Raw genomic sequence first — 14,262 nt, 5'->3', positions numbered from 1 at the left:
CGTTCATTAGCCTCTGAAACTTCCATTTCACATGACCATGGCGACTATTCATTAGCCTCTGAAACTTCCATTTCACATGACCATGGGGACTATTCATTAGCCTCTGAAACTTCCATTTCACATGACCATGTGCGACTGTTCATTAGCCCCTGAAACCTTGCATTTCACACCATGGCGACTGTTCATTAGCTCCTGAAACTTCCTACCTCATGACCATGGCGACTGTGCATTAGCCTCTGAAACTTCCATTTCACATGACCATGGCGGCTGTTCATTAGCCTCTGAAACTTCCATTTCACATGACCATGGCGACTGTGCATTAGCCTCTGAATCTTCCATTTCACATGACCATGGTGACTGTTCATTAGCCTCTGAAACTCCATTTCCCTCACATGCACTCATGCATGCATCGGTGCATTTCAGCTCTCTGGAATCTTCCATTTCACATGACCATGGGGACTCTTCATTAGCCTCTGAATCTTACATTTCACATGACCATGGGCGACCGTTCACAGTCTTCCTCAATCTTCCATTTCACATGACCATGGCGACTGTTCATTAGCCTCTGAATCTTCCATTTCACATGACCATGGCGACTGTTCATTAGCCTCTGAAACTTCCATTTCACATGACCATGGCGACTGTGCATTAGCCTCTGAAACTTCCATTTCACATGACCATGGTGGCTGTTCATTAGCCTCTGAAACTTCCATTCACATGACCATGCATGCATCGCATTAGCCTCTGAATCTCCATTTCACATGACCATGGGGACTCTTCATTAGCCTCGACCTTCCATTTCACATGACCATATGTAATTTCAGTTCATTAGCCTCTGAATCTTCCAGTACTACGTACGTGACCATGGCGTACTCGTTCACAGTCTTCGAAACTTCCATTTCACATGACCATGGCGACTGTTCATTAGCCCTGAATCCATTCTCACATGACCACGATGCATCGTTCATTAGCCCCTGAAACTTCCTTATACTCACATGACCATGCACTGTCTACATTAGCCTCTGAATCTTCTATTTCACATGACCATGGGAACTAGCCTCTGAAACTTCCATTTCACATGACCATGGCGACTGTTCATTAGCCTCTGAATCTTCCATTTCACATGACCATGGCGACTGTTCATTAGCCTCTGAATCTTCCAGGAAGAGGGAATCTTTTGCTTTAAATTTAAATCATTTAAACTATTTTAAAACAATCTGAAAACATTATTTTAAATAATTTTTCCTAATAGTACAATTTATACACACACATTGATATATTTATATATATGCATATGTGCATACATAAGCACTCATTTCTAAGTAGAAGAATTTGTTAATTAATCACCCTTAACGGCAAAATAGCTCCCATTAGTCAAGCCTCAGGTTAATTAATTCACCAGACGATGAGTGATATAAGTCCTAGTGTTTCTTCCTAACTACTTACTATTCCTTCCAGAAGACACGCTCGATATATCTCTCGCCGAACAGCCCGGTTTCTGCTTCTGCGGAGGCTGAGTCTTAGCACTATATCTGATAAACATTTTCTTGGAATAAAAAAAAAATGTAATTTTTTTTGACACAGTCCTATTTAATGTTAGTGAAAATAGTGGGTACCATTTAGGATTCAAAAAAATAAAAGAACTATTCAGGGAGCAGCCACAGCTTGCCATTGAAGTTGAAGCCGATTTCTTATCAACACACAGAATGCAATTCTGCCAAGAACCTGAATCAACCTGCAAATGAATTATTTCCCAGAGCCCATGAATAAGAACCCAGTTCAGATGAGGCCTTGATTCTAGGCATCGTACAATCCTAAGCTGAGAGTCCACTCAAACCCGCCTGGACCTCAGACCTAGAAAACTGAGCTAATGATTGGATGTTATGTTTAGCTGTGAAGTTTGTGATAATTTGTAATGCAACAACAGGCAATGTATAAACACGTCAAATAAATATCTCCAACTCAACTCGTCCAAAAAAATGGCTCCTCCCAGGTACATTGATGCAAACTTTCCCTTTCAGTTAATAACAACTTCATTGTTTTTGTTGTTGCAGCCAAAAAACTGAGTCATTCTTACATTCTCACTTTTTCTCCCATCTTTACGTGTGTAAAATCCACCTCAAAATCCTATGGACACTACGTCTATAAAACATCCAGAATTTAACCAGTTTTTACTCCTTCACTGTGCCCACCCTGGTCTGAGCCACTAACGTCTCTCACCGTTTACTGCAACAGTCAACTAACAGGTCTTCACACTTCAACCGTATCTCACTAGCCTCCTATGCATTTTGTGGACACAATAGCCTCTTAAAAACCTAAGTCATATCATATCATTTCTCAAAATCTTGCATCATCTCCCCATTTGAACTCACAAGAAAAATCTCCAGGCAATGAGCTGGTAGGTCCTTCAGGATCTGTTCCTCCCACATCCAGTGTATCTTTTCCTATTCTCCCCTTCATTTACTCTATGCCAGCCATACTGGCTTCCTTACCATTTAAAAAACCCAGACAACGTTGCCTTAGAGTGTTTGTTCTAAGAACCACTTTAACTCTGACTTGAGCTTCATCAAATCCCTCATTTGCTTCAGGTTTTGCTCAGATTTTACATTCTCCATGAAACCTGCGCTAGCCACAGAGGCCCCATGCTTCCTCTCCTCTCTCTTGGCATTCCAGATCCCTCCCAACTGCTCTGATTTCTTTGTTATTTTTTCCATGGAATTTATAAATTTTTAACATGCTATATACTTTGCTTTCTTATTGTGTTTTTTTTATTTATTTCCCACCTCTCTCCAAATAAAATGTAAGCTCCTTGCAAAGAGGAATTTGTGTTCACTGTGTTCACAGATGTACATGTGTAAGGCATCTGAATATTTGCCTAGCACACTGAAAGAGCTCAGTGAATATTTGTAAAACAAATGGGTGAAATGCAGACATTACAGACACTATTTAGGAGAGAGTAACATCTACGGATTTGAACTACTAGGTTGCCCCTGGCAGAGGCATGGACAGAGGCACACAGCACAGTAATAGTGAAACGAGATTCACCTGGGACACACTAACCACAGATCTGGATAGAAAACAATGACAATAATAATAAAATTTGATACTAAATCTTTCTTTGAGAATTTGCGTGATAGACATACAGAGAATACGGAATCCTGGCTCTATGACTGACCAATGGTGGAATCTTGGTTAAGTCATTTAATTATTTTCTGTCTCAGTGTCCCCATCTTAAAAATGGAGATAAAGTATATCCCATGAGGTTGTTTTGAGGGTTAAACAAGACAACAGATTTTCTTTTCTTTTTTATTATACTTTAAGTTCTAGGGTACATGTGTGCAACGTGCAGGTTTTTTTACATATGTTGGACACAGGAAGGGGAACATCACACACCGGGGCCTGTTGTGGGGTGGGGGGAGGGGGGAGGGACAGCATTAAGATAACAGATTTAAAGTGTGTAGAAGAGAGCCTGCACCCAGAGAATATTAGCCTTCCTCACCTCTGTGCATTCTTTGACTTCAAATTGTTGAACAAGTGCCAAGATGTAGAATCTATCATAGTGATACCCCCTGAAGTAGGGCATGACTGTCATATATTTAAAGAACTTTTTCAAATATCCTCCCTCATCCTGAATTCAAAATGGGACTTAGAATGAGATTCTTAGAAACATAATTTAGAGACACCACGTCCAATGTCACTCGTAGTTTGGAACCTTGAATTTCTTGGTCTATACTGGATCCAAACTCATACAACACACCTCACGTCGTTCCCCAGAGACCCCTCTCCCTCTCCATTTTCCTTTCCTCTTTCTTCCTCCTTCACCCTTTTACAATCCATTATAACTAATCTTTCTAGCTTCTACAGAGCCTGGAACAGGTATTTGCAAAGAATATTCACTACATTTTGCTAAACAAATAACTTAGGAAATGACCCAGTTTTTTGTTCGTCTATGATGGCATGTTTCGAATAAGACTATACTATTTTATTATTTCAGAGTTCTTATGCCCGTGTTTCAGGGCTGGGACTAATGCGTATTTTCCTAGTTATCTCCAAGTCCGGATCCTGACGGCCTCCACCTGGACTCAGCACTTCAGGTGAATCTTTTTTTTTTTTGTTTTTTGTTTTGAGACGGAGTTCGGGCTCTCTGTGGCCCAGGCCGGGAGTGAGCGGGCGCCATCTTGCTCCCCTGCAAGCTCCGCCTGGTTCCCGCCATTCTCCTGCCCCCAGCCTCCGAGGAGCTGGGACCACAGGCGCCAATCACCGCCTGCTTTTTGTATTTTTAGTAGAGACGGTTTCACCGTATTCTGCCCAGGATGGTCTCCATCTCCTGACCTCGCATCCTACTCACCAGCCCCCCAGTGCTGACTACAGGCCTGAGCCATCACACCCGGGCCTTTGTGGTGGACCTTAACACTGCTGACCCTGTGTGAATAAGGTCAGTCAATCCATGTGGCCATCCCTGGCCCTTGTACCTGCTCTTCTTTTATGGCTGTTATCCTTGTGAAAATGCATGTTACAGCATTCACAAAGAAACTAGAATACTAGATTGAAACACAGTTTCTCTTCTAAACATACTTCTTCATTTGCTTATGTTTTTCTCAGAAGTTTCCTTTGGGAATTAAATATATTTTTAATGTTTCTTTCAAGTGGGTTGTTATTATTATTTTTTTTTAGGAAAGAAGCTTTCTTCTTCTCCAAGCACTTTGATCTTTTTTTTTTTCTTGAAATACAATTCCTTGAGCTGAAGCTATAAACATTATTTTCTTCCTTGGAAATAGATAATTAGGTACCATTTTAGAAAGAGATTTTTAAAGGAGATACTGAAGCTCAAGTATGTAAAGAGTGACATTCTGTGAAACATGGGTATGATTTTAGGCATGAGAAACTCTGCTAAAACATAATTATACAATGAGGAATTTCTACATGATAACAATTAACATTTAAGTGGCCAAATAATGCCTCACTCCTGTTTTACTCGGAGATGACCAGGGAGATGGAGTCTTCTAGTATAAGTGTGGCATGGGCATGGGAGGCATTTTTCAAAAGATAATGTGAGATTGGAAGCTTCTCCAAGTAGGTGCATTAACTCTTCTTTAATCAGATGAGGAAATCCAGTCTCAGAGAAGCAAAGTGACTTGAAAGTATGTGGTTGTTTGCAGCCTTCATTTCCTTATCTGTAAAAGGAGAGCTGTCAGCATTTTCTCCATAACATTAGAAAACATGGATTCTTGTAGCTGGGATCAGCCCATATAAAATCCCACATAACCAGTATGTCAGACAATTGCCTCTGAACTAACTGAAGAGTAGGAAGAAATATGCCACTGAAAGATTCATGCTGATGGCTCACATTCTGCTCCAGAGGATGTGTGCCTTAAGGCCTCCTATCTCCTCACCCTTCCTTTTTCATAAACCGGGTAATGTAAATAAAAATAATGTGGCTATTGTGTTTTAAGAGATGTGTAGTTAATTAATTAGCTATTAATGTAACTTCGGATTATAAAGTTCCTTTTTCACCTCCTCTTTTTCCTGTCACTGATTCCTTCAAGCTACCGACTCACCTAGTTTTAAGACATTGAATCTATAAAGTCACTTCCAAATAAGTACCCGAATATTCGGCAAGTTAGTTAGGCACTGGCACCATATGTAACGCCCCAGAGAGTGACCCTGTTTCAGCATCAATAAGTCACACTCCCATAGTTGCACAAGAAATACTGACGCAATGCTGACTCCATTTCAGTGATTAGTTTAGGCCCTGAGGCAAGGTATACAGGCAAATTATGGAACATGAGAAGTGTTTGTTAACAGACATATAAATAAATGCCACAGGGAGAAAGGGGAAGGTGAGATCAGTCCTTTTCGCTGGGTCTGAGGAGAGTCGCAGGTCTTTAACCAAGGAAGTGACACTGAAACAGGAGCTCTGGCGACAGACGGGATTCTAACCTGTGTTCATGGAGGAAGGACAGGAAATTACATGAGCGAAGGTCAGAGAGATGGTATATTAGTTTCCTGTGGCTGCTGCAACAAACGACCACACGTTTCACATCCGAAAACATCAGAAATGTATTCTTTCCCCGTTCTGGAGGCCAGAGGTCGGACATCAAGGTGCCCGCAGCGGCAGGGCTGTGCCTTCTCTCGAGGCTTTCAGGGGGAACGCGTTCTTGGCTCTTTCTGCTTCCAGGGGTTGTTGGCATTGGTTGGCTTCCTCGGCTCGTGGACACGTTTCTCCACTTTCCGCCTCTGTCATCACCTTGCATTCTCTGTGTGTCTCTTACAGGGATGCCAACCAGATAATCCAGGACGATTTCAACGCAGCTATCCTTCTTCCAGATAAGGTAGTATTCACAGGTTCTGCGGACTGGAAATGGACTTTTTTGTGGAGAAGCCATTTTTCAGCCGACACAGATGAAAAGGTGTCTTATAAATGACTTATTGACTATGAGTGCATGGGGAGGGTGGAGTTGGTTTGCAGTATTATACTAGCGTCTCCTATCTCGATCCTGTGATGAAAACTATACGTTTTTAACCTAAAAAATGTGACTACTGTATAAACTCAATACCTGATTTTTTTTTTTTTTAAAATGAGGTAATAGACTCAGGGAGTTTAGATAATTCACGTAAAGTACATCATGGATTAAGGATACCACTTAAGTGGTAAATTTAGAATCCAAATAGAAGTAATTCATTTTCATGTTTTCTTGATAAAGGCTTTTAAACTGCATCCCCCCTTTTCTATCAAGTTATTGAAGACTCAGATCTCTCTCACACACACACACGCACACACGCACCCATGCACGCGTGCACACACACACACGCACGCACACAATTCTAACACAATAGAGGCACAGAAACCTCATCAATGCGTCCTTACAGGTCGAGCCATAAAGAACAGTTTTTTTGAAAATCCACTAAACAAAAAAAGGTTTTCAGGTGTGGAAAACAGGAGTGCACACACCGTAGGATCCATGACAACATACTGCCATTCTTTGTTTGCACACCTGCTTCAGAGAATTGCAAACATCTTGAGGGCAGGGATTACATAACAGTGACGACATATTGTGCCCCCATACTCACACTGTTTTTTAAGTGACTCTCTATGGGAATAGCCCTGGTGGCTCTTTTAGAACAGTGATTCTTACCCCATTCCTCCGGTAACAACTGCTTGAATCAGGGGAGGACAAAAAGCATCCACCCATGGGTTGAAATACACTTTTTCTTCAATAAATAATTTAAATTATTAAAATTAGAGTCTAAGTTAGTATGTCTGAGTCATGTTATCGGTGGAGTCCAGGAGTCAAAGTCAATGAATTCAATAAATAATTTTAATTATTAAAATCAGAGTCTAAGTTAGTATGTCTGAGTCATGTTATCGGTGGAGTCCAGGAGTCAAAGCAATGAATTCTTATTTTGATTCAATGAGCTGCCCAAGTATCCTTCCTAAAAGCCTCTTTACCGGAGCCGTCACACTTAAGATCGACAGAACATCTCCCCACGTGTGCAATGAGAATGTCCCACCTGGGTTAGTGGCCTCCTGTTCACCACTTCTGACCCTCAGCCAGAGAGGGTTGGAACGTGTTACCTGGCTGTAAACTATAGACACCAAGGGCACCATCACTCCTTTGGAGAATATTAAAGAAGCCACTGTCCATCACGACAGTTTTCCACTTTTCTGTTATCCCTCACTGAAGTTATCAAATTTATAATCAGGGAGCAAATGCTCTCGCCCAGATCCACTGACCACTGGCTATTGCCTGCAAAGCTAATGGCCAGGTGAAAAATTCATGAAAAATATTTGAATCTATATATATTTTATAGACAAATATTCCACCTGTCATAATATACCATTTTTGAAAAACTGCTTGATAGTTCCTGTCTCTGCTACTGCTGTGCAATATGGAGAAGCATTTCTACCCTCACATTTCGGAGTAAGCGCTTGGAATACATTGGCTCTAGGGTACAAAAGAAAAGCACAGACATCATAAAAAGGCATCAGAGAGAATGAGCTCAGTGGAAAATGGCATCTGGCTAAAAACTGGACAATGGATATTTGGGGCCAATTAAGGTAAGTAAAGCCATCAGCTCAGTGACAACTCTCTTTAAGTTACTCTATTAAACAGGTTCACCCCATCACATAGTGATGGCAGCAGTGATGGCAGTCGGGGAGTCGTGGCCAGGACTGTCCACTGCACTGAGCCGGAGCTGAGAAGAGGCGGGAGCCCTTTCACTTCAGAGCTGGAAGGGGCATCTCTGCACTCTGGGAGGCACAGGAAGCCGCCTTCACCTGCAGGTTTGGAATGCCTGCTCCCACTGCCTGGTCTCCCCCGCTCCTGGCACCCACTCTGATTTTGGAGCAAAGTTGTGGCTAAGCCTGTGTGCTGTCACCACCCAGCTGGGTGTGCACATGCATGGGGTAGTGCTGACACACCAGTCCCCTGCTGCCTCGGCCCCCTCTGGACTTTGGGTGCTGATGAACATCGGAGACAGGCTGAGTGGGGACTGAGGGTGGGGGCTCGGCCTGCGCCTGCAGGCACCCCTCAGCACAAACAGCCTGGGTGCTGTGAATGGTGGCAGGAGGCAGATTCCTTGGCAGAAAGCGACGGGTCCCTGGTGAAATCCTACCTCCAAGCCAGCGACAGCCTGAAGCCTGGGGGCCGGGCTGCCCCTTCCAGTGACTGGAGTAGAAACTCAGGGTACTTTTTCCGGGCCCGCCCATGGCCACCCATAAACCAATCAGCATGCACATCCTCCCTGCTGAAGCCCATAAAAACCCTGGAGTCGGCCAGATTCACAGAGATTACCTGCTGTGGGTCACTTCTCTGTGAGGGATGCAGAGACAATGGGATGGCCTGCCTGCAGATGGGAGCTAACCACTCTGGGTCTTCTTGCCACTAAAGACTGCACAGACACCGGGACAACCTGCCTGTGGAAGGGGCTACCCCCTTTGGCTCTCCGGGGAGCTGTACCGTGACTTTGCCTTGCTCACCCTCCAGTTGTCTACGCACCTCATTCTTCCTGGACACAGGACAAGAACTCAGGACGCACCTAACGGCAGTACTGAAAGAGCTGTAACCTAAACAGGGCTGACAGATTCCCCCACCCCACCCCCACCCTCGCCACTCTCCACATTGCAAGGAGAGAAGAGAGAAAGAGAGGAGGGGAGGAGAGAAGAACTGCAGCCCTTCAGGGAGCCCAGACCTAGGAGCTCCCCGAGCCAGAGCTGTGACATCCTCTTTGGGGCTTTGTGGTTCCTGTTGTCACCAAGCTTCTGACTGTCACCACATTCCCCAGTGCCCATACTGGGAGCCGCTCGTGGTGTGCCTGGTCCAGCAGCAGCCTCGCATAAAGCCGGTGCCCGTGCCGGCACCTGGAGCTACCTGCCCCACCACAGCTGGTGTGCCTGTCTGTGTGCGGTGAGCAGACCGCATGCTGGCTGACTCACTCACCCCTCACTGCTCTGCACCTGGCTCACCTGTGGCAGGCATGGGATCTGGGCCAGTAGTGCCAGGCAGGTGCAGGCTGCCAGGCTGAGTGGGCCCAAACACAACTTGGGCTTGGGCAAAGGCGCCACCAGTCACAGAGGCTTCGAGCTGGCAAAGTGACACCCCAAGGGTCCTGTGACAAGAGGACTTCATTTTAATCTCTACTGAGCGACACTGGGCCCTCCGCCTAAGGCAAAGACAATGATGTTCTCCAAATGTTTTGCTTTTTTCCCATATTTCCCAGTCCTTTGAAAGTTGTGACTAGATATGGCCAATAAGTGGTGCACTTAAGTGACAAGAATCAATTCTAGACTAAGCAGTAAAATTTATGGATGGAATTTTTCACTTTCTTCTCCTGCAACAGGGAACCTAGAGACCTAGTATTTGAGAAGTAGGGGAGCTCCCCCCACATTGGATCCCTGAATGAGTCTATGAAGCTGAAGCTTCCGCACCACCTGCTCATCTGCTACTCATGCTCCATGAGAAGGAAACACGCTTGTTTTAAGCCACTGACATTTTTGAGGCTTTTCCTTCTACATGGTCTAAGTTGAATATGTTAAATTAAAGCCAAGTCATAATAGAACAAAAACTTGGGGCAATAGAAAGATTATAGGCTCAAAAGGAAAGATGTGTGTTTTTAACTTTGCAAATCCAAGGAAGTTCTAATCCTATCCAGTCTTGGAAAGGTGATCTGGAGGCTTTAGAAGTGTTTATTCTATTGCTGGCCCTTTCAGCAGGACCACCCCATCCAATGTCCCTGTCCCTGCAGTGCATGAAAGCAGTATCTGCTAGTGAATGGTCTTCCACATAATCAATCAGGATCAATCAGTCTTACCCTTTTCTTCCACTCCCTGTCTGATTATACCATGCTTTTCTGCTCATTCTTATTTTTATTACTTTTTTTTTTTTTTTTTTTTTTTTAAGGCTGTATTTCTGCACATCAGCTTGAACTGTTGCCTATATTCCCTCTTGTATGTAACACCTTTTCTGACTCACCTCCTGGCATATGGGCCTGCAGAGATTCTGGTTCAGTCTGGCCCCTTTGGCCTCTAGTGTCATTGCAACCTAGCAAGGGAAAGGCTCCCTGCCTGTGCCTCTCCATCATTTAAGAGATTAGATTCAGTTCCTTGATGAAAATGTTTGATTTTTCCGAACATTTATTTTGCCCTTTAGAAGGGCATTCTTTCTAATGCCCAAAATAACACATGCTAGCGGACAAGAAGCCTGCTTGACTACTGAGACCTTTCGGGTCTCAGTGTATTCTAGTTTGAATGTTATTGCTATTCCTGATTGCCTGCAGTTTGATACCCCTGTGCAAATTCCTTTTCTCTGGTGACCGAACTATAATACCTCAGAATTTTTTCCTTGTATTTATAAAATATAAAAGCAAAAACTTTTTTATATCCTAACAATGCCATTTAAAATTTTTATGTTATAACAAACCCAAAATAAGCACTATCTTTAAAAAAAACCCTAGCACTTTCTGACATTTGACATTCAGAAATATCTTCTAAAAATAATTACAATCAGCATGGCCACTTGTAACAAGGTAGGTCAGTACAATAAGATCACTACAATGAGATAAATTACACTGCACTCAGATAACTACAATGATATAAATTGAAATGAAAACATGGTGTTAAGCTTTGTTTAAAAAGACAAAATAGAACAAGAAATTGGGAGAATTATATGCCCTATTATAACTTAAAATGATTAAATATTATCTTTCTTTATTCAGCTAATTTTTTTTCAAATTGCATGAAGGTATTTTTCTTTCTAGTTTAGAAAATGTGATGGATGAGTTATTTCTTATGCTTTGAGTTTAAACACCACACTCATATTATTCAATTGGATGAAGCACATTGGCCCCATTGTCCAAGGCCACTGACAAACATCACAGGTTCTTCTTAAACCACACATGGAGCTAAAAGGATAGAATGGGTGGAATAAAGAGTCTACATTCTTTAAGAGTAGATGTTACATCTTATACGTTGTCAAGTTTGACAGAAGACTCATCCATTGTAGACTGCAATGAACACTTACTTGAACTGTTTCCCTAGTAGTGAAGGATAATGAAATGTAGATATGTTCCTGATGCCTGACACCAGGATTTGGGTAGGTGGTTGGAGATAGCACCTTCCTGAGTTAATTTGTGTGGTGCTAACAACATCATCTGCCTACTAATGTTGTCTTTTTACATTTAGCACAGCAGACTTTGGTAACCTGCCTAGACCAGAATACAGGCCTTCCTAGGAGTAAGCAGCTTTGCAGAGAGATACGGACAGCCAACAAGAAATGGTAGAAACTTAGATACCTACACATAATAGCAGGAGACTTCAATACTCCACCGACAATACTAGACAGATCATCCAGGCAGAAAACTAATAAGATATCTGGGACCCGATTAGACACTTGATCAAATAGCCCTAACAGATATCTAAAAATCACTCCACCAACAAGAGAACATACATCCTTCTCATCTGCACATGGTGCATACCTTAAAATTGGCCAATGCTCAGCCATAAAGCAGTTCTCAACAAATTGAAACAAAAGTCATATCAACTACACCCTTGGACCATAGCACAATAAAAATATAAATCAATAGCAAGAAGATTCATCAAGATCATGCAATTACATGGAAATTAAACCTGCTTCTGAATAACTTTTAGGTAAATAATGAAATTAAGGCAGAAATGAAGAAATTCTTTATAACTAATGAAAATAAAGATACTATCAAAATATCTGGGACACAGCTAAAGCAGTGTTAATTGAAAAATTTATAGCACTAAACACTTACACCAAAAATTAGAAAGATCTGAAACTAACAACCTAACGTCACCTTGAAGACCTAGAAAAACAAGAGCAAACCAACTCCCAAACTAACAGAAGAAAATAACCCAAACCGGAGCTCAATGTAATGAAATGAAGAGGCAAGAAACCATACAAAATATCAACAAAGCAAAAAGTTGGTTCCTTGAAAGAATACATATGATTGATAAACTGCTAGCTAGACTAATAAAGAAAAAAGAAGTTCCAAATAAAAAGGGGACATTGCTGGTGACTCCACAGAAATAAAAAGTCCCCCAGAGACTATTATGAACACCTCTATGCACACAAACTAGAAAACCTAGAAGAAATGGATACCTTTCTGGAAACACACAAGCTCCCAAGATTCAATGAAAGACATTGAAGCTCTGCCCTGAACAGATCAATAACAAGTTCCAAAATTGAATCAGCAATGAAAAGCCTACAAAGCAGAAAAAGCCCTGGACTACATGAATTCACAGCCAAATTCTACCCATTGTATAAAGAAGAGCTGGTACCAATCCTCCTGAGACTATTTCAAAAACAGAGAAGGAGGGTCTCTTTCCTAACTCTTGCAGTGAGGCAAGCATCATTCTGATAGCAAAACCCTGCAGAGACACAATAAAAAAAGAAATAAGAAAAGAAAACTTCGGGCCAATATCCCTAATATTGATGCAAAAACAGGTATTGATGCAAACAGAGATGCAAAAACCCTCAACTAAATACTAGCAAGCCGAATCCAGCTGCACATGAGAAAGCTAAAGCCACAATCAAGTAGGCTTTCTTGAAATGCAAGGTTGATTCAACATACACAAATCAACAAATGTGATGCATCACATAACAAAACCAAAACCGAAAACTACATGATCATCTCAGTAAATGCAGAAAAATATTTCAATAAAATTCAGCATCTCTTCATTTTAAAAACCCTCAACAAACTAGGCATCAAAGGAATATACCTCAAAAGAGCAAGAGCAATCTATGACGGCCCACAACTGACATGATGCGGAACAGATGAAACCTGGATGCATACCCCTTGAGAACTGGCAAAAGAGAAGGATGTCCATTCTTCCCACTCCTATTCAGCTTAGTCCTAGAAGTCATAGCCAGAGTAACCAGACCACAGAAATAAACAAAAAGCATCCAGATAAAAGAGACGAAGTCAAACGATATCTCACATTGCAGACGATATGATTCTATACCTAGAAAATCCCATAGTCTCTGCCCAAAAGCTCGCAGATCTGATAAACAACTTCAGCAGCATTTCAGGATACAAAATCAATGTACAAAAAGCATCCAATATCTAATCTGAGAGCCAAATATATAACACAATTCCATTCATATTAGCCGCAAAAAGAATAAAATACCTAGGAATACAGCTATTCCGGTAGGTAAAAGACCTCTACAATGAGAATTATGAAACATTGCTGAAAAAAATCATTTCATGAAATGGAAAACATTCCATGCTCATGGATTAGAAGAATCAATATCACTAAAATGGCCACACTGCCCAAAGCCATGTCCAAGTTCAGTGCTATTCCTATCAAACTATGAATGACAGTTTTTATAGAATTAGGGTAAAAACTATTCTAAAACTCATATGGAACCAAAAAGAGCCAGACTAATCAAATAAATCCTAAGCAAACAAACAATGCCAGATGCATCACACTACCTGACTTCAAACTACATTCTAAGACTACAGTAACCAAAACAGCATAGTACTGATACAAAAATAGACACATTGACCAGTGGAACAAGTTAGAGAACCCAGACATAAAGCCACACACCTATAACCATCTGATCTCCAACAAAATCAATAATAACAACCAATGGGAAAAGGAGTCCTTAGTCAATAAATTATGCTGGGATAACTTGCTAGCCATATGCAGAAGAATGAAACTGGACCCCTTCCTTTTACCATATACAAAAATCAACTCAAGATGGATTAAAGACATAAATGTAAAACCTAAAACTATAAAAA

The 14,262-nt window shown here is 41.7% G+C and overlaps 1 protein-coding gene across 1 annotated transcript in view; it reads right to left on the bottom strand.

The window, feature by feature from the left end:
* Positions 1-14,262, bottom strand: part of ROBO2 (roundabout guidance receptor 2) — a 1,748,812-nt gene that overhangs the window by 1,351,387 nt on the left and 383,163 nt on the right. The window lies entirely within an intron of this gene.

Source organism: Papio anubis, chromosome 2 (assembly GCF_008728515.1).
Source record: "Papio anubis isolate 15944 chromosome 2, Panubis1.0, whole genome shotgun sequence".
Classification (NCBI taxonomy): domain Eukaryota; kingdom Metazoa; phylum Chordata; class Mammalia; order Primates; family Cercopithecidae; genus Papio; species Papio anubis.
The sequence above is the reverse complement of the archived record's forward strand: the minus strand, read 5'-3'. Positions and strand labels throughout refer to the sequence as shown.